The sequence below is a fragment of the Copidosoma floridanum genome, unplaced genomic scaffold (genome assembly GCF_036245765.1).
Source record: "Copidosoma floridanum isolate Cflo_tuat_1 unplaced genomic scaffold, Cflo_Japanese_pri ptg000034l, whole genome shotgun sequence".
Lineage (NCBI taxonomy): Eukaryota > Metazoa > Arthropoda > Insecta > Hymenoptera > Encyrtidae > Copidosoma > Copidosoma floridanum.
In genome coordinates, this window is record NW_028321911.1 from 1353111 (window position 1) to 1379618 (window position 26508).

At 36.0% G+C, this 26508-nt stretch overlaps 1 protein-coding gene and 1 pseudogene across 1 annotated transcript in view; both read left to right on the forward strand.

Annotated features, from left to right (window-relative positions):
• LOC106643282 (uncharacterized) overlaps positions 1 to 26508 on the forward strand; it is a 200031-nt gene that overhangs the window by 14042 nt on the left and 159481 nt on the right. The gene's annotated exons all lie outside the window — the stretch shown is intronic.
• LOC149373236 (uncharacterized) lies at positions 2658 to 7633 on the forward strand (annotated as a pseudogene).

Consider the following 26508-nt stretch of genomic DNA (forward strand, 5'->3'; position numbering starts at 1 on the left):
TTAAAAATTTTACCTGAATACACCGATATGAGAAGTAAATAAAAAATAATTTCAGAACTTGCACTTTCTGCATCTAAAATTTATGAGAATAAGTGTCACTTACTATGAAGAGAGAGGATTTCTTTACCCATGCTGTATTAATTATAAAGCATTATATGAACCTGGAGTCAAATTTTTTTGCATGTATTGAAGCTATACTTTACAGAAAAACTGAATATTTTTATTAATTTTCTCGCGTTCCGTACCATGTTCACTGTCGGTCAAAATGTACATTAAAAGGAACAGACAAAATAACGCATTCCTCATTACCTGCGTAAACAAGACATCTTGTCCCCATCGTGAAGCACACTTTACTAGTCGTTATTAAAACGTATTAAACAATTCCGTAGTGTTCAAAGTACTATTTATTTGTTTAATAAGATCAGATTTGTCATTGTCCATCTTAAATTGACTGGTAAGAAATATTAAATCACACTAACTTAAAAACAGAAAACTTAAACTTAAGACTCTATTCAACAAAAAGTATCACTTATTTATTTTAGATTTAAGTATACAAAAATGGCAAAGATGTCCACCAAAAAAACAAAAATAAAGAACAAGCAGTGCCTTTAAATTTAAATTTTCCTGAGATACAGTTTAATGCATGTTGCTTTTTATAGAAATATATAATTTGAAAATTTTTTTATCTTTTTTTAATAAAAAATGTGGGTTTTTTTACCTCATAGATCTTACCCAAGAAACACCTGCAAAAAGTATTCCTTTGACACAAAAAGTGTCTCATAACGAGGAAAATATTGCACCTTAACTTGGTATTGTATACCCCTACAAATTATTTTGAATAATTGCACAAGAATTTCAAAAAATATCTTTCTTCCTGCTTCTCTTACTTTGTTTCAAACACTTCAAATTAATGCAACATACGCGAAAGCAGTAAACCTTTGGAAATGTTTGACAACATTTTTAAACTACTTGAAGAGTACTTGCCTAAAAAAAGAAAAAAATTAAAGGAAAAGGAAAATTTATCGCTGCATGCAAATCTGATCTGTGGTATAACATCCATAAACAAAAGGAAGATTAGGAAGCTGAAAAAAAAGATGCCAGAAAAGATGAAAGATTTAGTTGCTCAAAAAAAATAGATATAGAAATCAAGGAGATCGAAATCAAAACATAACAAGAAACAGGTGATGGGAAAAAAGCAAGAAGAAAAGAAGTCTTTGAATGATAAAAAGAAAAAGTTAGACTTAGAAATTAAAGCTATTTAATTAAATATCAAACAAAAAAAACCGTAGACAGTTTATTATAATTAATTTGAATCTAAAAATTTTTATTTAAATGTACTCAAACTGAAAATGTTTTATATTCACCAAAAACTATAATAAAAAATTTTTTTACTATTGTAAAGAGGTAATAAGAATAAAAAATAATTTTAAGTTGTTTTGTGGATCAGTAGAAACAGTTGAGTTTGTCAGACACCTTGATATTTTGTTATTAAGCTATATTCAGACTGTGAAAAAAGTTAGTTAAAAATTTGTGTGTGCTCTCTCGCTCTCTTTTGTTTGAGACGTTCAAGTTGACGTATCTGTCTCTGCTGACCCACAAAAAAGTTCGACTTTTGTAACCTTTACATTTTGTCGATTTTCTGGTTGCACACGGTACCTCAAAACGTCTATTCCTAGACGTAACATTTCGTGTCGACGAAAACGCGGATCTGCCTGGCCAGCAATCCCTTAACTTTTGAGCAACGGTTTGCCTCGATCGACTTTCCCCCTTGGGAAAGAGTTGGTCTACAACCTAACCAAAAGGTATTCTTAAATAACTTACGCATCATTTACTCATTCTCTTTCATCACATACTATTAAAGTTTTTTCTATTATTATTTATAATCAAAATGTAATTTCTTTCACTCAAATAAACCAGGTTTTTTGCCAAAAGGCTTTTTCCTGTTCATGCTGTGTTTCATTGACTTTATAGCCGTAAGCGTCTTTTTGAACTTCAACTATGTAAGTGCCAATTAACAGAGCGACGCCTGACCCCTGGGGTCTTAATATCTTTGCGACGTAAACATACTTAACCATTTAATATTATCATTTTTTAATGCCTTACTTTCTTTTTAAAAAAACTTCAGAGTTTGAAACCGCCGCATACGCAACATAAGTAATAAAAAGAAATAAATACGAAATTTGTAAAATAAAAAGGAAATTATATATATTTTACCTTGGCTTACCCCCTCTCATTGATTATTACCTTTAAATTACACATAAATAATTTGAAAGTTCTATGTATATTGATTTCAAGTCATGTTCCGCGATAGGGACAATGACTGCGGATTAGTGCTGCCTAACTACTGCAGACGTTCTGTTTAATGTACATTTTGATCACCTTCTAATTTATCACATAAATTTTTTAATTCTGCTTAAATTTCGGTATAAAACAACAACCTACGTTCAAAAATAGATAACCCACCATTATTGATAAAAATTTAATGATTAAACGTTAAAAAAGTTTTTTTATCTGTAATAAATGTAAACCGATACCAAAATTCGTTCCGTGGTAGGGACATTTACCTAAGCAATATTTATGATGGACGTGCTCCTGACAAGGCAATATTTAATCAGTCTGGAATTTTGCAAAAATTGAAACCTACTAGGGACGCCATAATGGTGGACAAAGGTTTTTTCATCGAGGAAAAATGTGCGTTTGCCCATATCGATCTTTACGTGCCACGTAAGTTGAATAAAAAGAACCAGCTAAACTGTGCTGATGCACTTAATACCATAGCAATTGCTCGAGCACGAGTACACATTGAACGAGTCATTTGAAGAATAAAACTTTTTAATATAGTAAAAAGTAAAATTTCATTAAAAATGTTGCCATATATGCATGAAGTTGCATAAGAAGTGTGTCGAATTTCCAATCTCAAAAATTCAATATTAAGTGATGAACGGTTTTAAGTTACCTTACATCACAAACTAAATGCTGGTTTTGAAACATGCAAGTAATTCAATGTGATCATTTTTTTGAAAAAATATATTAAACATTTTTTAAATAATTTTTTTTATTGTATTCATTTTTTACATAAATAGAGCATACACTGTAATATTTACTATGTTTACAACTCTCATTGTTATCGCCAGTCAACATGTATTGAACTTCATGTTACTTAAACGTTAAGCGCTTACAATGACTTAACTTTTCTTAATTGTACTCACTTTTTTAATCACAATCAGTCTTTTAAAATCAACTTTTCTTTAATAATTCTCTAGTTCAACACTATTTTTTTGTATATAACAGTTGACTTTTTTGTTTTTCTTTTAAGGAACGTCTATCACAGGAACGTTGTTAATATTTTCTTTGGATTCATTTTGAACAAAAACATGTATAAAAAATTTTGAAAATACGGTATTCAACACAGGTACGTACTCTTTGAGGACTACTTTTTTATCGTAGCAGACCTCAACAAGGAAACAAGTATCATCAAACAAGCTGTAGATTACTACGTGGCAATTTTAAATTAGTCAGAAACATTCCGATCTGTACCTGACAACAGTAAGGGAGAATAGGCTATGAGTTGGTAGGTGGGTACACTTGGCATTCCACTTTTTGACGTAATCAATAAATATCTTACTTTAAAAATTATTGCAAGTACATGTAAAAATCTCATAGTTTATTATTCTTTAGGCCTTATATTGATAAACTTATTTGACTTTCAATACTGACAGTTATAAATATTGGTTAAAAAAAAAATGACTGGACGTTACTTTTTAATCACTGGATGCAGGCCTCATATATAAGTTTAAAAGTTGAAACCAGTTGCATTCGAGAGCCTATTTATTAACCTTTATTTTGCTTTTTTTAAGTTTGTTTTATGACAAGTGTCACTAAAGTTATAATAAAATTTCACGATAGCTAAATGTGGGGCCCAAATCGGCACCAAGGTGGGGACGCTTAGCGTGGTGGCGTGTAAGACGTGAGTGTGTTAGTCAGACAGCTGGTACAGCTGACATGAAAGCTCGTAGTTTTAGGTTAATAACTTAAGTTATTAACCTATTTTTAAGATTGTTGCTTTGAGTATAAAAAAAATGGTGCGTAACTATAAAAAAAAGTAATAATGACAAATGGACTGATGGGCGGTTGCAATCAGCAATAAATGAGGTTAAGAGTGGCAATACTATTTTAAGTTCTGCAAAAGAGTGTATACCAAGATGCACTCTTCAATATAAGTTGCAGTTGAATGATGCACAACTGTTTTGAAGTCAAAGTACGTATTTTTTAATCACATATTTCATGGTAAGTATATAACATTTTTATAATTATTTTTATATCTTCCCGAGTGGAAACTGTAAAACTGTCAAACCTTGCTAAACTTAGCCTAACTTTGCCAAACTCTGCCTAACTCTGCAAAACTCTGCCAAATTCCAGCAATTCGGACCTTTAGCAAAGTTTTGCAGCGTTTGGCAGAGTTAGACAGAGTTATGCAGGGTTAGGCAGAGTTAGGCAAGGAATGGCAGAGTTATTCAAGATTTGGCAGATTTAGGCAGTAATTAGAAATTTAAGGCACATTTTGGCAAAGCTAAGCAACTTTATGCAAAGTTACGCAAGGTCAGTCAGATTAAGTTGCAAGGTAAGTCAGGTTGAGTTAAAAAAAATGAAAATTAATAATATTAGAAATAAAAATATAATCACTACATTTGTTTGATTAAGAGGTTTAGAGCGCTCGGAGCGCTCAGAGTGCTCTGAACTCTAGTCCAAACACGCGTTTTTGCTCCGATCGTTCCGAGCGCTCCAACTGCTCCACACGTGCTCATAATCAGGCAACCCAAAAAAGCCGTAAGAGAGCTAGCCATGAATTGTTTTAACCTCTTGTCTGTAGATAATTTACTTACACTAGATGAAAAGTAAACCGAGCACTACTACGGATTTTTTGGGTCACTTGGGCCGAAAGCACGTGTGGAGCAGTTGGAGCGCTCGGAGCAAGAACGCGTTTCTGGGCTAGAGTTCGGAGCACTCCGATTGCTCCAAGCGCTTGGAACCTGTTAACCGAACAAATCTACTATATTTTTTCAATTTTTACTTATTTATTTATTACCTCGTATTGACTCCCTGCATGGAGTTGGAAGGGAGGGCTGGCGCTGGCTGTCACTTTAACATGCAATTTTATGGAAACTAGGGTATAGTGTCGCTGGTGCCTGCCACGGGTACTATTTGCTTCTACAAGATTTAACATGGATTAGGGGTCTGAAATAAGGGCAGCACAATGTTTGCATGGAGCCAATAAATGTGTTAGATGGTGGTTCTGTAAGTGTACATATAAAACAATCCAAAATATCATACATGTACTCCATGCATAAATAAATATCTACGTTCACACACTTTCACACAGAACAGTATCGCACCAAATGGGACTAGCACATATTTTTATAAGTTAATAAAAAAATTAATCTTCTTCTCATGTATTTGAGGTGATTACTCACCAACTTTTTTTTAGCACTAGAAATAGAATCTTTATGATAGTTATTAGATATTTCTTATACTATTTGTGAGATAGAAAAAAATTGCTTAAAAAAAATAATAAACGTTAATAGTATTCATCAATGTACAAAATATTCTAGAATTATTTATCATGACTAAAGATATACAACCAATAAATATTTAAAATAACAGAAAATAAATTATTTTATTGTTAAAACTACAACTAACGATTGCGGTATTATAACGAACGTACGCAAAATTGATGATGAAAATTTTTAAAAAGTTCTTGTTTTCATTTAAAAGCTTACAAAATCTAATAATTTTTTTTAAATACAGGACACACGCATGTTTCTCATTAAAATTATGTCGATAAACATCAGAAAATGCATTTACATGTCATAGAACCATCTATGTCATTGAGATCTTGTATATACTACCGCAATTTGATAAGATAGTAGAAGATATGTATTGCTAACATTAAATTAAGGTGCGCTAAGCATATACTGTAACCGATATATTAAAGTTTAAGGATGATATGATTGTAAAGTATTCATTACATATTTACTATACCAAGAACCAATGTACCAAGAACCCTATAAAAGTCAAATATTTATTTTTATGTATGCAACCTTACATGCTATATAAAAATGTTAAATAGTTGAGTGTATGTTTTACTATAGGTTTAATACATTGATAGAAGATATAGTGCGTTCACTCCTGCACGTGTGCATGAATTATAAATTAAACTATTAAGCTTTAGTCTAGAACAGTCATAATTTTGTTTAATTCTGCTTAACTTTACCAAACTATATCAAAAATTGCCAAATCTTGCCTAAATTTTCCGAATCTTGCGTAACTTTGCCAAGCCTTAACTAACAGATGTTTGTTAAACTTTGCATAACTTTGCCAAACTTTGCTAAAATCTGCCAAACTCTGCCTAACTCTGCTAAAAGACCGAATCATCGGAGTTTGGCAATGTTTGGCAGAGTTTGGCCAAGTTTGCCAAAGATTGGCAAGGTTTGACAGTATGACAGTTTCCACTCGGGTTATGTTTAGGCAGTGGATTTCAACGTACTTTTAACCAAGAACAAGAAAAAGCTCTTTGTTCTGATGTTGAGACCATGGAAAAAAAAAATAATGGGGTTAATAACTAAGGATTTGCAAAAACTAGCATTTGATTTCGCAATAAAGTTGCAGGTGCCTCATCACTTTAATGTAAAGAAAGGTACATAAATAAAATGACTAAAGTCTAAGTGCATACAACGACAAAATATACTTTGACTAAGTTTAATTTTGATTGAAATTACTTATATTTGAGAATTGGCTGGTAAGGACTGAGTGAGAAATTTCATACAAATAAATAATATATCTGTCTTTCAGAAAAAGTCAATACACCTCTGTTGCTGGAGCCAACGGATTTAACGCAAATGCTGTTAATGAATTTTGTACCTTGTTGGAAGTAGCTTATAAAGAGTTTAATTTGGAACCCCAAAACACTTATAATGTTGATGAGTCAGGGATCTCAATCGTCCCCAAAGGGAGTTCAAAGGTCATTGCTGTGAAAGGAAGAAGACAAGTTGGATTCTTACAAGCAGTAGAAAGAGGTGAAACAGTGACAGCAACTCTCTGCATGTCTGCTGCAGGGAACTTTATGCCTCCCATGCTGATTTTCCCCCGGGTCAAGCATAATCCTGAACGGCTTGAAGAAAAACCACCAGGAGTATGGGGCGTGTTTCATAAAAGTGGTTACATGCAAACCGACATTTTCACCAAGTGGTTTCAAAATTTTTTTGATTTTTCACATGCTTCCAAATCCAACCCAGTTTTACTATTGTTGGACGGGCACTCTACGCAAGTCAAGAATTTAGAGGTAATAGATTTGGCAATTAAAAATGGTGTCATAATCTTGTGCTTTCCACCGCACTGTACGCACCGATTGCAACCACTTGATGTAGGATTTATGAAGCCTGTCAATGCATATTATACCGAGGAAATCAACTTACTCCAACGAGAAGGGCTGCTTGTTGTACTGAGAAAAGTCTTTTCCCTCTTTGAAAAGGCTTTTATCAAAGCAGAAAAAATGGAAACTGCAGTAAATGCATTAAAAAAACCAGGGATCTATCTCTTGAACACCTCAGTTTTTTAACCATCAGATTTTGTCTAGCTTTCAGAAGAGGTATCTTCTCCTCATACTTTATCTGATCCTCTAACCAGCACAGGTATGTGCAACTGTTTATAGAAAATTTTTGTTATTAATATTTTGTAACTATGAGTCCCACTTTTTCAGAAGCATGGCACTGAAAAAAACTTCGAGGATCTGCCTCTCTGAAGTTGAGGAACAGTGCCCCCATCACTGTTGAGCAGCCGCTACTCGAAATTCGAGTAGCTGACACTCGATGAAACCGAATAGCAGGTACACTTTCTCATCGAGTGTCAGTTCCTTTACAAATCGAGGAATATGACATCGAGATTGACGCATTAGAAGAAGACGCACGCAGTTGATTTTTACTCATCTCTATGAAATTACAAATATTTGTTAAATTTAAAGAAACTTGCAAAAATTATCAAAAAAGGAATATTACATGGGTTACTGAGATGTATGGAAAAACATTTTTCTTTTATTTTTATTATATAATTTATTTCACAAGCCTGACCTTAAACATACTAAAGACTCTACATTTTGTTCATCTTGAGAGTTTATCAAAAAAATTGTCCATGTTAAACAAATAAAATTACACTTGTCACTTGGGTTTCCTAACCTTGATTTTTATGTGGACTATATGCTGCGGAACAGTACGCGAGGAACGGCCACTCAAAGCAGCGAGGATCTGTCACTTATCATTCATTAGATGGCAGCTCCTCTTTGTGAGGCATCAGACACTCGCTGTCGAGTGTCAGCTCCTCGATAGCCGAGGAGCGGCCACTCTGAGTTATGAGCATGCGTATCGAGTGGATGCTCCACGGTTCAACGAGTACTTCTCAACCAACAACCTCAAAGAGGCAACATTCTTCACTTTATGTTGATTAAGCTTACTCAAAAGACGGTACAATAGCTATTCCTGTTTCCTGCCTGGAACCTCTCTTGCGCTTTTTGGTAAGAATTTGTATTTTATATATATTTATTCAAGGTTCTGTTATTCTTATCGTTGTTTTGCTTTTACTATTAATTGCAGAGTGGTTCACTGCCACATGTTACCCAAGCAGAAACAAACGTCCAATCTTCACCAGCTCAGTATTCTACTATGACACAAAAAAATAGTCTCGTTGCTAGTAATTTCAACGAGCCTGTCAACATACCTGCATCTGATTGTTTAATGGATAAAGTTAGTAATAATATTGAATTAAAGAAAAAAAATAACAAAAGAGGCAAAACAGCTATTGTAACATCAAGTTTCTACAAAGAAGAGTTAACAGCTCAAAAAATAAAGAGTATAAAAAGAGAACCAAAGGCAAAAAAAGTAAAGCCAAAAGTATTAAGTAACAATAAGATTGATGGAAATTCAAAAATTAAAGTACAAAAAGTTGGTGGTAAGAATATTTTAGTGAAGAGAAACAAAGATAAAAAGCCATGAGCACCTTTTACTGATATAGAATTAAATACTCATACTCAAATCATATTTCCAAGTTATTTTGCGCCAAGTGCAGATAATTTTTTAAACGATAACTGTCCTATTACTAAAGCCGCTGAATTGCCCACAGAACATTTAGAGTTGAATCATAATATTCATTCTAGCACTGCTGTTCCAGTACAAATGTTACATTAATCATAATTGGTCATTATTATATTTTTTTATACGTTTAAATATAAGAAAAAAGTGATTTAACTGAGTGTTATTGATTGAAAAAAAAAAAATTTATTTCTATTTAAGAAAAATTGGTTTATTAGTCATAATTAAATTTTTTTAAATGATGTATAAAGAATTATTAAGCTTAATTCATTCATGGATAATGTTGTTTATTTAAATATGTGATAAATAGTCAAAGTACTTTGATGTACATAAAAAACGTAATTTAGTGTTAGAATTCATTACTGCATCGTATAATAAAATTTTTAATAAAACAAATTAATATTCACTAATAAAAACCTTTTCCAAACAACACTCTCCATATTTTCGTCTCAATATTTTTTTAGTAACTACGTCAATAATCACATTCACACTCGCGTCTGCAAAAATATTTCAGTATCATGTGAGATCCCCACGTCAAACGTACCTAACCCGTTGCCAAACTGCGTCCCTCGGGTGGGGCACAACTTGGCTTTCAGACACTTTAACCTTTTTTTTTTTTTTTAAGAAATTTTACTAGTTTTAAGCTTATTAAAAAGTTGTGTGTTTGTTTTATAAGTGTTTTTTCTCTCAAAATTATTTTTTTCATTAGTAACTTTTACTTACATTTATCACAAGATCCTCTTGAAGTTAAGGTAACGATTGTGCCCTACCCTCCCTTATTTGTGTTTTTTTTTTTCAATCTAATGTTCTCAATGGAATTAGTGTACATATAAGGTAGTAGATAGGCTAGGCCAATTCTGGACTCAACCAGGGTGGTCCCGATCAGAAAAAGTTGGTTGGCAACCGTACAGAATCATTCGGCCCGACTGCTGGGTGCAGCCGAATAATATTGCTGTCGGTCCAAAGCAGGGGCGTGCGCAAATTCGACATGTGGCCCGACAATAGGCAGCCAAACATTCGGCAGCCGAAGGTGGCCCTAACTCTGCCCAACGTCGTTTGCCACTAAGTAGATGCATATATCGTCATGTAAATCTATACACATATATATTTGCCAGCAGACGACGATCACGCAGTGCACACAGCAACTGTTTGTCCACGCGCTCTCTGTCTCTTTCACTCTCATGGTATCAGGCAAAAATACCATTGTTTAATTTCATCTCAAAATTTTGTGCTGGTCTAAACAAAAAAAAAAAGACCGAATCGATAGGAAATTTTTCACTCTACACGCTAGTACTTTTATTTTTATCCTATTTTGTACAGTTTACGAGATATTTACGGAAATAAACTTAAAACACTATTTTAAGGGTGCACGAAAAAAACTTTTGAACGTACAGAGCCCAGTTACGCAGGCTAGAGAAGTTCAAATCGCTTTGAACTCCTACTGCACAAGTGTACAGGCCGCCTTGACTCGAAGATCGAGTCACACGAGTTCAAAACAGCGTTCAACTGAGACTGCACAACCATGCGCGCTGCGTAGCCTGTAGTTTGGGCTTGTACAGTACGGCATAGCATTGAACTGCAGAAGCTCGAGGGGGGGCTACGTGAGCCCGACGGTTGTGCTCTCACAGTACAATGTCCAGGCTCAGCGAGCTCAGTGCTTCTCCGAGCTCTCTCTCTCTCACCGAATTTTGAGCTATCAGCAGACAACTTTTGGGCTTCAATGAATACAGCCGTTCATTATACAGAACGCGAACAGGTAAATGAGTTAAAACTAATATTCTATATACATACATGCCTGTGAATAATTTCATAAAACTCATTTAACCTTTACGTAACTCATTAATTTAGTATAAAATGTTAAGGGTTAATTATAACATTTTGACCGTACAAACTAAGAATAGCCATTTTAAAAATGAGTATACTGGAAAAAATTGTGTTACTCATTTTTGATTGTTACTCAAAATTGAGTAACACAATTTTTTCCAGTATACTCATTTTTAAAATGACTATTCTTAGTTTGTACGGTCAAAATGTTATAATTAACCCTTAACATTTTATACTAAATAAATGAGTTACGTAAAGGTTAAATAAGTTTTATGAAATTATTCACAGGCATGTATGTATATAAAATATAAGTTTTAACTCATTTACCTGTTCGCGTTCTGTATAATGAACGGCTGTATTCATTGAAGCCCAAAAGTTGTCTGCTGATAGCTCAAAATTCGGTGAGAGAGAGAGAGAGCTCGGAGAAGCACTGAGCTCGCTGAGCCTGGACATTGTACTGTGAGAGCACAACCGTCGGGCTCACGTAGCCCCCCCTTGAGCTTCTGCAGTTCAATGCTATGCCGTACTGTACAAGCCCAAACTACAGGCTACGCGGCGCGCATGGTTGTGCAGTCTCAGTTGAACGCTGTTTTGAACTCGTGTGACTGGATCTTCGAGTCAAGGCGGGCCTGTACACTTGTGCAGTAGGAGTTTAAAGCAATTTGAACTTCTCTAGCCTGTGTAACTGGGCTCTGTACGTTCAAAAGTTTTTTCCGTGTGTTAAACAGAGTTTTGACGAGTCTGACTATTTTTTCTGTAATCTACGAGTTTGATTACGTAATAGAATATCCTCTAAGTCTCAAAAATGATTTCCGAAGGGATATTTTAGATATTATATATATTATATATTATATATAATGTCTAAAATATCCCTTTGAAAATCAATTTTGAGATTATATATTACATATAATATCTAAAATATTTCTTCGGAAATCAATTTTGAGATTTAGAAGATATTCTATTGGTCTAGCTGTAGCATGTTTTCATCTACCACTTCTCTCGGCACGCTGCGTTCGGGCAGTCTTCGGGCCTACTTCGGCTACCGAATGTTTGGCTGCCTACTGTCGGGCCACATATCAACTTTGCGCACAAGCCGAATCGGAACCGAATTGGCTACCACACTTGGCCCGTAGATGGCTGTGTGGCAACCATCGACGGCCCGAATATTTGCCGACCAATTTTTTCTGATCGGGGTAGGGTGAAGGGGAAAGGGGAAGCTCGTGCTGTTATACGAGTGCTTTTGACTGTGGTCGTGGCGGAGGGGTACAAGAGAAATAGTGCGTCAGCTCGCCGACAGCTTGCGCTGTTGTACGAAGGCTCCAGGGTACAATGGAGGGGGAAACCGCGTGAGCAAGTTCTTTTTTCTCTCTCGCTCCGACGTAAGATTTGCGGATGGTGACACTGCGTGCATGAGCTCTCTTTTCTCGCTCTTACATTAGGCAGCATAGATATATTCATGTTGCTCCGCAGAGTGCTCTCTCTCTTTTCTCCTCCTGCTGCAAGACGAGGGTTCAAGCGCTGTATGTATATGTATGTATGTATATATGTCCTCTGTGAATTTTCACACGTGTTTTTTCACCATGCAATGCTCCTCGTGAAGGGATAAATGACCGTCTCGCAGTAAAATGGCCTACCACATATATATCCTTCGCTCTCGAGGTAGTCTATGTGACATCATCAATGTAACGACGAACTACAACTATATCAATGTAAAAATGTTACCAATGAAGTAACATATAACCATTACTTGTAATATTTTACAAATATAATGTAACATTAAGGCTTACTGTACCCAGGCTACATGTACTCGTTTACTATAAAGCCTAAAAAATAAACACACTACGTAAGTAGGTGTTTATTTAAATTTAAAAAAATGTATGTATGGTTAACCTCTCATGCACAAGCTAGCGTGAACACCTGCACAGTTTCACACTCCTACGGTATACCGTACATGCTCATACGTTACTCTTGTAAAAGCACACGCGTGCGAGCGCAAGCGTACGTACACATGCAATGGTACGTGTGCACCACGCGTAAGTGCACGCATACATCATGCGCGATCGTACGCGTGCCCGTGAGAGCTTAAACGTGATTACGTACATTATTTCATGTTTTTTAAGCTTTATAAATTAAATTCAATAAAAATAGTTATGACAATATCTAATGAATAATGTATTTACCACAAGGTATAAAATGTACGCAGATTTGTATCATAACTGTTTGCTTTTATAAATGCTAGTAGTAGTTAGTATACAAGGTACACTATAGGTAATAGTTAATTTAAGGATGCCTGAAGACTGAAGCGTTAAAATAAAACAAACTTTAATTTTTTTTTTTTTTTTTGGACAACGAAATATACTTAAAAACCACATGATACTATTTTAACACATGTGCATCACACGCGATCGTATGCGTGCGATACAAGCAAGCGTACGCTTGCTCGTGCGATTATACGCGTGTGCCACGCGCGAGCGTATGCGTGCTTATTGCGTATGCATTGGTTCAATGTGTGTAGGCCAGTTAATTTATCTCTACACTCACGTCAAACACCACTCTCTCCTTTTCACAATTACTCTCTTGGGTAAAAGGAACGAGCATGCAGCAAAAAAAAATTACCTGACTTACAATCCAACAACAAAAATGATCAATTCGTATACTTTTATTATTTTTATTACTTACAAAGTTGTTGTCGTACCTTATTCAGATTTCGGAAGATGCAAGTCCTGAATAGCTCAGTTGGTTAATGGTTTTATTGGCGTGAAACGTTGATTTAGCTCGAGCTCTGCGGGACTTGCATATTATTTTTGTATTTATACATTTTGTATTTCTAATATTTATAAGAATGGAATTTTTTAAAATGAAATTTCAGATTGGAAACCTTTTCAAAAGACACATAAATAATAATTACAACGTTTATATTTAATATCTTTTTAAAAAAGAACAGTAAAAATTTATTGATTATTTCTTTCATTATCACACTGGGAAAAAGTTAGTCGCCCTGCGCCACCGAATACAGTCACGCCGTGTACTCACTTTCTTGGTCGCGCCGCATGCCTGTTTTGGGCGCGCGGCGCACCTAAAGTACCTGGCGCGCGGGACAACTAAATAGACCGATAGAAAATCCCCTGAAATAAAAAGTTGATGCTCGAAGGTCCGTTTTTGATATTATACGTAATTCAATGCGTAGATTACGATAAAAATACTTAGAACATTGAAAACTCTCTTGGGAGTCGTAAAAACAGCGTTTAAAACTTATTTTGCTAATATCTCGTAAACGGTAGAAGATCGAACGAAAATAAATATACCAGCGTGTAGAGCGGAAAATTTTCTACCGATTTGGTATTTTACTCTTGTTCGGTCTCGCTGAAAATTTCGAGGTAAAAATTATTGAAGGTATTTTTTCCTCAATGCTATAGGAGAAAGTGAGACAGGAGATACACTGTGTGTCGAAGCCGATCAGCCGGAGAGCGGAGAGTCGTGGAGAAGGGGGAGAGGATCAGAGCTATATAGCTATAGCTGTATATGTATGCTTGAGGCGTTTTTAGATCGACTGACGGCCGAAATTTGATTTTTAGCTTTTCAGTCAGAAAATTTCCAAGTCCTTTGATTGCATTGATAACGGAAAAAAAATTGTTCCCCCCAAATTTTTTTTTTTTACGTTTTCAACAATTCTGTATCAAATGAACATAATCAATTTTTTTTTTTTTTTTTTTTTTTTTTTTAATTATATTTTCTTATCACTATGAATTAATCATTAAAAAAATTACCCTGAAATTGTTGCGTGCACGTGTACTATAGCTTACAAAACTGTAATAAAAGAAATAGTATGTAAAACTGTTTTATTTATTAACAAATTAATTTGTTCCTAAAATATATGTAACATAAATACACTATATTAATGGGAGTCAATCACTTTCAAAATTATAGACGCTATCATCTACTGTATGAGGAATGTTATTATCGTGAGGGGAATCGGTATCGTAATCTTGATAATTGACAACTGCCTCAATCGTATCATCAAACAAGTCGTATTCATGGATTTGTTGTCTAATGGTAGAGGCATTTTCGCAACTATCTCCGTTACACATTTTGCATACTCGTGTACAGAGCAAACCTGCTTTTTTACACGTGCATTGTTTCGACCGACAATTTGAACAAGCGCAGAAAATCTGTTGAGGAAAAAAAGTATATTGTTTATCTAGACACATATAATGAATAAAGAAGTAATATACCATTGCAATGCTTACCTGACGCAAGAGTTCATCGGGAGCAGGCGTTTGCGTGGTCATTACGGGGAATAATATATTTTTTGCGTTTTTCCACCCCCATTGCGTGGGCTCCATTGACTTTCCTAGCCAAGCTTGCACTTGTAAATAAACACGTTTTACATGCTGTTTAAGAGCATCCCTCGTTGGTGGCAGCATTGCTAATGATACGTGTTTCTTGGAAGTGTCAGCCGATTTGCAAAAGAGTCTGTATCTTAATTCATTTACATTGCTACCATGTTTATATGGAGATTCATACAGATAAAAATTTATTTTTTCTGCCTCCTCTAATAGAACTTGAATAAACTTCTCTCTCAATCCGTCTTCACTTATTCCAAAATCTGTATTCATCTCTTCCTCGAGAAAATCTTCAAATGATTTACAGAAAAATGTCACTGGTTTGTATTAATGAAGTATTTTTTGCAAACACTGCAAACAACTTCTTTTTACCTTTGTGAAAAAACGCATTTGTGGTATCCGAACCACTGAAGGCATGAGCAAAAAACACGTACTGTCGTAGATGAGCATTGTCACTGATAGAATACAATACGTCACCCTTTGAATCTGAGACAACTTTGTGGAAATATGCGTTTGTTGTCGAAGGGATTAAAGCTACCATGAGCACCAATAAATCAATGTCATTGCCAATGACTGCCACAGGTTTTGTTCCGGAGATTGCCAAATTACGTGCTGTCTGTACTATCAAAACATCGGCATCCTCGACCGCAATCTTCGTTTTTACATGACTCTTCTCCAAAAATTCAGATAAAAGAGCTACAAAATTATATTTATTCATTTGTTCGATAAAAATTTCTGCTGACTCATAGCTACTAAACTTGTCTCCATGATCTCAACTGCAGCTGCTATTTTTTCTTTGCGCCGATATCTGAAAAAAATATAATATAATACTTTTGTTTCATAACAATCACATGATATGTACCAGAAAAGAAAGTAGCACAACCTTTCGTAGGACTTGGTACCAATAACTTGCGGACAGTAACCGTCGAATACGACCACGCAGTCGTTACCGTAGTATTTTACGATGTAATCCAAGTATGTTGAAAAAAGCGTTAAATAATTAGCACTATGCGGCCAGACTACTTTTCGAAGGAGAAATCCACCATCAACGACGTATTGAAATTCTGCAGATGACGGAGTATCAGTAGCTGGTGTCATGATTTTATATAAATCTGATTTGGTACTCTTCCGCATCAGTCCTTCGTCGTCGAATAAACTAAGTGGAAAAGGAGACAGTTCGTAAGAGAAAGCTTCCCGAGTTTTGTCGACGTCATTGAAATCCGTGGAGACTAGGAGTCTTTGAAAGAGCAAATTCGTATCAACGGCAAATAGTTGAAGGTCATTCAAATGCATAGAATTTTTCATTGCCGATAACGGTTTCACGTTACACGTTCTTGCTAGAGCTACCTGTGTAATTGTCTTTCCAACCATCTTTTCCATGCTTTGCTCACCCTTTTCGATCGCCAAGTGACAGTTTATTGTCTTATCTGCTATAAGACCACTACCCAGGGATTTTAAGTCTGTACATGCAGCAAAGGGCTCGTGAGCATCGATCCATGACAAAAGTTTATTAACGTCGAAAAAATCTCTTTCGCGTCTACTTTTGTTGAGGTCTGTGTGCTGCTCGCTCGTTGACGTCCGCACTCCACAATATTCCTCCAGATTCTCCATAATTGAAAAAGCCGAAGGCATTGTGGCCAAATAGCGTGTCACTACACTAGGTGTTATCCCTCGGTCGTGGGTCAAGTCGGTCCCGAAAAATCGGTTTAGTGTAGTTTCGATGCTCATATCAGACCACACTCCAGACCATGGTTTGTCAGACCTACGGATGGTAAAATAACCGCGGCTTGCGTATGCCTGAAATTCGACGTCGGACATTTTTACCTCTAGCTCCTCTGAATCCTGCAGGTAGATTTGACCACATTTTACGTATGCAAAATGACCTGTAGCATGAAACAGCGGCAACATTTCCCGAAGGCTTTGAAGATGCAGCTTAAAGTTGCCTAAACGCTCCGCTTCAACAAACTGTAGCGCAGTAGTGACGCATTTGAAGTACTGCGATCATAACTTTGCCTTTGGGCCTCTTACCTCCAAATCTGACATTTTGGTAATTAGCGATATCGTCAACCTCTTCACGGTCTCATCGGTATCACACGTTGTCAGTGTCGCTCTAGCATCTTCTACCAAAGAACGATTAATGTCAGGAGGCGCAGATGAATCTTTTATCACCGAAGCATTCCATAAACCTTTAAATAGATTTAAAAAATGATCCTTTTCAGCTAGCGTCACATCAATCATTCGACATACGTGTATACCGATCGCAGTAAAAGTTAGAACGTGCGCTCTTAAGGCACGTGCAAATGCATGACCTGACATCATCTGTTTGACTGAATTCTCAGCATATATTTCAGACCATAATTTCTCCAAACCCGAACCGTCCATGGTTACACCAATCGAACCGAAGTACGACATTAACAAATGAAATCCTCCAAGACGAACTTGAACATTTTTGAGTTTTTTGTTATTACCCTCGTCAACTATACAGTGAGCTTTGTAATACAGGGGCTGATCAAAAGTTACGAAGCACGTGTGGACATTTAATTTACGACACTCTTCCGCCACGAAATGTAAAGCCGTATTTATTGTTGTGTAGTCTGATGGCGGCAGGTTGATGAAAGGCTGGCAGAGTACAACCGATTTCTCATACTCGATATCGCTGCACAAAAACTCCATGAAGCCTTTCCAACTTGGCACACCTGGGACTCTCAAAGAGCGACTCCACAAATACGCACCGTAACTCGATGATAATACAAGTGGTTTCTCGAATTTCATAGATCGCGTCGAGCGAAAAACGACATTCTTCAAAACATCTGAGCCAAAACCTCCAAAGGGTACGATTGGAATTTGGTGTTGTGATGGTATGTCTGCAGCTTTGGGCATTGTTTTCAATTTTTTCGATCTGCCCTCAAAACTCAACGCGTGCTCTGGAGTATACACGGCTATCCCTCCGAGGCAATGAAACGTCTCCTTTTCATCCAGAGTACTGACATTATGATCGGTATTGTCAAAAACAAACTGCACGAAGGCGCCCTCAGATATCTGTTCAATAGGGGGGTCCATCACAGCAGAGGACTCAAACAGCTGCACTGCATCGTACGAGGCACACACACCTAATTTGTACAATAAGTCAATGATTTGTCTTTTTCCCGTTTTGCGTAAAATATATATTCCCAAAGCTAACTGGAGTTTTGATGAAAAAGAGGGTTTGATTAATGTCAATAAAGAGTGACAGAGCATGTCGACTCTGGGGGTAGTCTTCATATTTGCCACTTTTTCCCTTGTAAGCATGCATTCCATGAACTCTCTCATTGATTGAAGAACATCAAAATTAATGTCATCCAAAAAGTTGGCAGGAGGTGGATATTTGTCACTTGCTTTTTCTGTCGGAGTAATATCTCTTACTAGAATTTGAGCTGCAGTGGTAAGTATTTTTTTTTTTTTTTTCAAATTCCTCGATTTCACCTTCATTCAAAATACACTTGTGGAATATATTGGTGTCACAAGACAATTTATAAAAGAGTACAGTTTTTCTGCCTTTTCCTTTCACGATATCAATTTCCGTACCCAACCGTTTCTTCAGTTGATCGAAAAAAAAAGAGCAACTGACCGTTTCTCTGCCAATAACACAATCAATTTCATCCATATCGAATCGAAAGCGACCGCTAGTTTCCATATAGTGACAAACCTTGTCCACTATTTTATCAATTTTTTTCGAATCATTGCGAAGTTGCGACGGACCACTTCCTATTTTCGAAGACAAAAACTTGTTCTTACATTTTTTGTGATATCGACACTCTTGATTGGGATCACGACTGAGTAATCGTGTCAGGATCCTCCTGTCCTCTGCAACATCACTTTGGGCTCTTAAACGTGAGTAATATGACAAGCAGTCATCCGTGACTATCTGTACACAGTCTTGCTTCCCATATGCAGGTTGTGCACAAATGAAGCAGTTGTTTACGAAGTCGAGGCCGTCTTCTTACACCATAAAGTCATCATGGTCTATCGCATCCTCCATTGACATTTGTGACGTACCTGAGCTATCGCAGTTTGATGCTTCAATCACTGTTTCATTGCTGATCGTTTTCCTCTTTTTAGATGGTGGGACATCTCGTTATCTTGCCCAAACCAGTCTGCAGTTTTCGTGCACAGTCATACATGTATTTCCTGTAAAATTATTAATAAATATAAAAAAGGCTTTTGTCATGTCAACGGCCTTATCACTGGTACACTAGATAATTATTTTTCATTTTACCTTCCCACTTCTGCCAGTCGTTCTCTTGTCTGGCTTTGCTTTTCTTGATGAAATTGTTGACTTGCTTTTCTTTAATCACGGTTGTTTTATCAGCAGGTAAGAGAGGCTTATCGCATAACAGACACATTTCTGCATCCATCGTGGAATCCATGCTTCTGGGATCAAAGTTACAGAAAGACCATGTATTTTATCATTCAAAAACGAAACTATTTGAGATGAAATGAAAAACATGACACATTAACAGCATAAATAGTTTAAAACTATAATTTTAACTATATTTAAACCGAGAAGTATAATTATTATTATTTAAATAAAATGTTCATAGCACCTATACATACATCAATAAGTATTACAGAGTGAGGATTAAATTGAGGACTGATAAGTAAACATTCATGGTGTACACAGTGCTCAATCCATAGATGGTTACAATAATAATAGACAGATAAGTATAAGTAAGGTCACTCCAGAGATTAAAACTTTAACAAATCATTTAATATTGGTGTGCATTCTTTCCTGAATTTATATAAATTTTTTTATATACACGGAATTTGATATACACCTGTTCTTCACTGCAATAACTTTTGAGTAGTTTTCGGCGTAAGCAATGTTACTTTATTTTATTCAAACGTTACCGTCTAACGAGATTAAAAGTATATAACGACTCCGACTATATTCATCAGTGTATACATCTATATACATGCGAGGAGCAGCCGACGATCGTTGGAGCGCACAGCTACTTATTCCCGCGCTCTCTGTCTCACTTTCTCCTATAGCATCGAGGAAAAAATACCTTCAATAATTTTTACCTCGAAATTTTCAGCGAGACCGAACAAAAGTAAAATACCAAATCGGTAGGAAATTTTCCACTCTACACGCTGGTATTCTTATTTTCGTTCGATCTTCTACCGCTTACGAGATATTAGCAAAATAAGTTTTAAACGCTGTTTTTACGACTCCCAAGAGAGTTTTCAATGTTCTAAGTATTTTTATCGTAATCTACGCATTGAATTACGTATAATATCAAAAACGACCCTTCGAGCATCAACTTTTTATTTCAGGGGATTTTCTATCGGTCTATAAAATTTAGATGCGCGGCAGCACCAGCTACACGTTCGGCAGTACGCCCAACGTTTAAGACTGCTGTCTGCCTGTTTTGTTTTAAAAAAGGTGATGTGACTTAAACGCTGTGCAGTTAACTTTTGTTTACAATTTAATGTAGTTGTAAAAATTAGTGGCAGTGTTTTTGTTGTAAGTGTATATGTATATTTCCCAGGTAACATACCAGTGTACCCAGTGTACCTCACGTATACGCGCTTTTTTAATTTACAAAAAAAATAAATACCGATTAATTAAACAGTCAGAGATACCTTACATATTGCCTTGTACTTGAAATAGTAGATCTAACGGAGACTTGTTAGTTGTCGCTCCATATTATTTGTAATTACGTTAGATTATAATTAAATTTATATGATTGTAATGTACATAACTAAAGAATATTACTAATACTCTACTTACTTTACACTTATTATTTAAAGTAAATTTCTCATTTTATCGAAGCATACCTACTCCAGAAAAAACATTTTACTTAACTAACTATACGTTATGTCATTTGTAATTAATAAAACATTAAAAACACATTTCAAATAGCGAGAAAACTGCAATAATTATATGATTATTGTAATACAAAACCGTATTACATAACTAAAAATACGTCTTGCTGATAAAAAAAAAATTTTTTAATAATTTACTGTACGAATTAAAAAAGTGCTTAATGCTAAAAATTAATTTTATTAACATTATTACTCATTACGCAAGTGATTTTTCACAATGCTGAACTACACAAGCTAATAGCATTATATATTCATAAAAGAGGCAGACAGCAGTTCTAAACATTGGGCGTACTGCCGAACGTGTAGCTTGTGCTGCTGCACATCTAAATTTTAGTTGTCCCACGCGCCAGGTACTTTGGGTGCGCCGCGCGCCCAAAACAGGCATGCGGCGCGACCAAGAAAGTGAGTACACGGCGTGACTGTATTCGGTGGCGCAGGGCGACCAACTTTTTTCCAGTGCACTGATACGATCTACTACGACTTGACAACTGGAAAATGGTTGTGAACTTTCACTCTTAAATTCTGGAGGGCGTTACAGTATGCATCACTATCCTGCGATAAGGCTTTGAGAGGTGAAGTCTTGATGATCCATTTTTTTAACAAACACGTTGGATGGATGCAGTGCACAAAATTACCGTTTGTCTTCGAAATGTTTTTGCATATGCATTAGACATATTGGTAAAATATATTTTTTTTTTTTCATGCATTGTGAATGATGTATGAATTTGCGATAAGTCATAAACCTCGCGTTTTAATAACGAACTTATGTATTCGGCTCTTTCATTACCATACATGTAAATTCTCTCGATTTTTAGTGAGTGTAATAAGGCAATGTTTTGAATCACTTATAGTGATATCACCTTCAAACCACTCCATCCCGTAAACTTCTGGCGTGCGGATATTGTTAAGTTTCTTTATATTTTAAGGTTAATCTTTAAATGGACGGAGTAGTTTGATAAACCAATGACCGATGACATTTGCGTGTACCGATACCACTGTAACTTTTTTTAATGTAAAATGTCTGTCAAAGTCGTAGAAACTTTGGATGTCTATAACAAAACCCATGATGATGAACCATTACACCTCTTGTAATATTTTTTCTATGGATAAGATTTTGGGTTAGTGAAGAATCCATCAGTCTTTAATTTTTACCGACGAAAATAGCGATTTTTTTTTTCTTTGTCCTCACTGATAAGAAGTGGGGTCCTTTCTTGTATAATACCCTTTTAGATCTGGCTACTTGTAGACATTGTGACATACTTAATAGGTCGCAATATGCATTTATAATATCTTTCTACAAAATGTAGTAACATTGTTACGTCCGAACTTCTAAGTGAAGAGTGGAACTCGTAGATTCGTTCTAAAACAAATAAATTTAACTTTTGTTCGTCAGGAACCAGCCGTCGGCCCAAAGGCCTTATTTGCTCTTACTTACAGTATGCTTTTCTTTTAAATCGTTGACTTGGCGTTGTTGTGTTAGGTTTCAACGAATGGTATGTGTAGAGAAGTGTTGGTATATCGTATGCCGAGCTGGCGTTGACCTACTGTTTGAATTTATCTGATGTAATACGGTCGTAGCGTAATTTGTTTGTCTCCTTATCTTACGTCCTTGTAAGGTCTTTGTAATCCGCTATGTATTTAATTTTTCCTTGGTGTATAATTTATTTATCAAAGTAAAATTTATATTTCTATCAATTGAAATTTTTAATATTTAGAATACATTATATAATTTAGTAATTGGGGTATTTCAATTAAGAAAAGAAATATAATCAACAACAAAGTTATGCCTTATATGATGATTTGATAATTCAGTGATGCCGAAAATAATTAATTTTACAAATAATATAAATTATGAAGGTTCAGATTCGCGTTTACAATGTTTTAAGAAGTTTTTATTTTTCTTAACTTAACTTACTTCTATGATCGTTGGTTAATCGCTGCTTGCGCGCACGCAGTCGCAAGATCTTACGAGGTTGACCGCAACGATGATCTTAATCCTACACGAGAGTACTCGTGGGGATGGAAATAATTAGGCTGCTGCTTTTAACATCGAAACCCAAGTTGACGGTCCTTTCCTTCTTGTTTCTCCTTGATTCACTTTTTAGGCGAGTTTACAGTGGCCTAGTTTGCTCGAGCTTTTCTCACACAGCTTAGTCAACGAACTAAGTCTTACATTTGCTTGAAATGCACGCTTTTAACACGTAGCTTAATTACCAAACTAAGTCTTACATCCACTTGAAATGTACTCTTTTAACACATAGCTTTATCACTGAACTAAGTCTTACATCCGCTTAAAAGATGCAGCAGAACTCACTCTCCAACCTTTATAGTTACTTTGAAGCACTTGATGAAAGAGAAAAGGCAATTATCGGTATGTGCAAGGAGTTTTTACACTCTTGCATTTAAAGAGGACAAGTCAAGTTAGGGATCCGAACGACCAATTAGAGCTTAACCCAATTACTGTCAATTTACACAAGCATAAACGTGGTGCAACAACTATACCGCGAACAGTGGTAAGAATCGCTGATTTCTTGGATTTTGCATTTGGTACAGTTTATGTTGAAACTGTGCACGACATTCGCTGTGGATCATTCTCAGTAATAACTGTTGAAACTGTTGGTTGTTTTCATTCTTGCGGACATTTAGTGCAAATTGATTTTGTAAGATGAGCGCTATATAAGATTATTTGGAGATTGCACGCGTAGTTAGAGTTTTGTGACGGCAGCTCTTTTCAAAGCAAGTAAGTTACGAGGTGTGACGAGATTGCAGAAGCAGCTATACAGCTCAATGTTGAACAATCGCTGAGCATTTGCTTTTTATAAGTTTTAAACGGAGCTGTGTATTTAAAAATAATGAATTTTAAGTATATGACTTAAGGTGTCACAACATCTTCTTTACAAATTCGAGTTGAATATTAAAAATACAGTTATAAGATTAAATGTGTTAGAATGACGCCCATGCCAAATTTTTTTTTCTATTTTTTCACAACAGTTTTTTTTCTTGACTCCCGTCCTCTCTTCTCTCTTTTTCTTGCTTTCATCTCAATGAGCTCTTTCAAAAAATATCATAAAAATAATTGTCTTATGAATAAAAGAGATGAAAGAAGCAAGTGACTTACCTTTTAAAACTATAACCATTGTCGTTTCTTTTTTCAAAACGTTGGTATACAGTACACGTTTAGTATTAAAATTTCATAAAAAATTAAAAATTATGGAAAAAAAAGGTTTCACGTTTATGTTGGGAAAAGACTCTGTTTATTAAAAAAATTTTTTTTAATTATGATTACGATACATTTTGTCTTCATCTTTTGCAAGTACATACCAACAGACGCACACCAGTTATTTTGACAATCGTCATCCTGTGTTGCTATCGCATAAATATCTGTTATTATGTGTTTATGAAAAGGTGACTTATGCGGACAAGTACATGTACGGAAGTGTAATCATGAGGATTAAAAAGAAATTATGCGGACGTCCACATAATTTCACCATGTTATCTGACTAATATATAAAGCAAAGTCGCTCAAACCGTTGTAGTCGCTAACCGCGAAAACTACTGAACCGATTTCGCTGATATTTTGCATACCGACTGTTGACACTTCCTAGATAGTTTTGATACAGTTTTTATCTTAAAAAGATAAATAACAATAGCAATAACTAAGCTTAAAACTTAGTAAAAATAAGACAGCTATTCCCTTTAGTTCAGTAGGATCCGCTAGGTGGCGTTGACTTAAAATCGAAGCTACCTGCAACAGAATTAAATAAGTGTGGTTATAATACGCCCAAGCGTCTAAAAAAAGTCTGCAGTTATCTATCAGCAGTTCATTGAGCTGCATCGAGACTGTAGATGATAGTCATGCAGCTGCGTATCCTGGTTACTGACAATACTCTTCTCCAATGGGCAAACAACCTACGTCTACTTACACCGTGATCCTCCAGGATTGACGAGGATCACAAATAAAAATTTAGGCTACCGATAATATCTCCGGTGGAATTTCCGAAGACGTGTCTGGCCAGAGCACAACCTGCTCCAACACTGCAGAGTAATATTACTATTGCACCATCCGGCCTGGTGCCGTTAGAGAGTTTTTCAGTACTAATGTAAGCCAGGGAAGACATCCCTGAGGAGCACGGGCAGCCACAACAGCTTCCTTCTCAGTGGTCGTCCCAAGGGCATACCCACACAGAAGATATTCTCTGGGCCCACCCTCCCGACTAATGATGAGCGGTTGGATATCCGGGGAATAACCCGAAGACGAGCTATTTTTTGGTCAGCGGCGTACCTCCCTCCATCACGGTCTCCGTACACAGAGACTTCAAGGATAAGAGTCAAGCTACCCGCAGCCAGCTCTTCATCATCAAGAATAATAATAAGGAATAGCTGGAAGTTTCACCACTGGCCCTTTTCAGGGCCAACATAAGTATTTACGTTCCCTACTTAACCATCAATCTCATTGGCTCTTTTAAGGGCCACCTAAATTTAAACTACCTTGCCAACAAATACATTTTTACTACACGATTTCCGGAAGCGATTCGTTGACTAAAAGACTATGTTAACTAAAGACGGCCACTATTAAACCAAGTCAGTCATTCACTGGCAGTCGTCATAAGCGGAGTTGTGCTTCGCAAGGCTGGGAACTCCAGTGACCAACGACACTATATAACCCTCTCGACTTTAAGCATGTAACCAGGAATCGCTGATCCTCTCCAAGGTCTGCGCTGGCAAACTTAACAGGTATGAAGGAAAAAAAATTGAGCCATCGTGACAGTCTCCAACGGGCAAGAATTACGAACCAATCTCCCCATGTGAGATTACCAAAACAACTGAGACTGAAAAAAAAGGTGCCTAAGACACCAACGTCTTCGACGTTATAGTAGGAGACGTTGGAAAATATCTCTACAACTAGCTCGAAAGGTTTGGACAGGCAGGCAGTTACAATTGGTGTTAACTTTAGTTAAGAAAGAATTTACTATAGAAGCTTACCGGTCTTTTTTAAGGCCATCGGACGTTGAACTGCCTTGCCAACAAATACAATAAAACTTAACAAAGTTGACAGAAAACAGCCTTTAGGGGTCACAAAAGTTTTAAGGAGGTTTGGGAGGATCATTCACAGAGGCGAGAAACGGGGAGTCCCTCCTGCCTGCGCACCTGGGCCCCCTTTACCGCACACCTCCTCTTGCACTCTACAAACTTGAAACTGTACGACTGTAACTGCTTACATTTTTAAAAAATGCCTGGCAAGGCTTGATTTTTTTATCAAGCATCTTCCTTTTGTACCAAGTTATGCATGATAACTTTTTTTTTTATTTCAACACATTTATTATTAACCTTAATTTCAA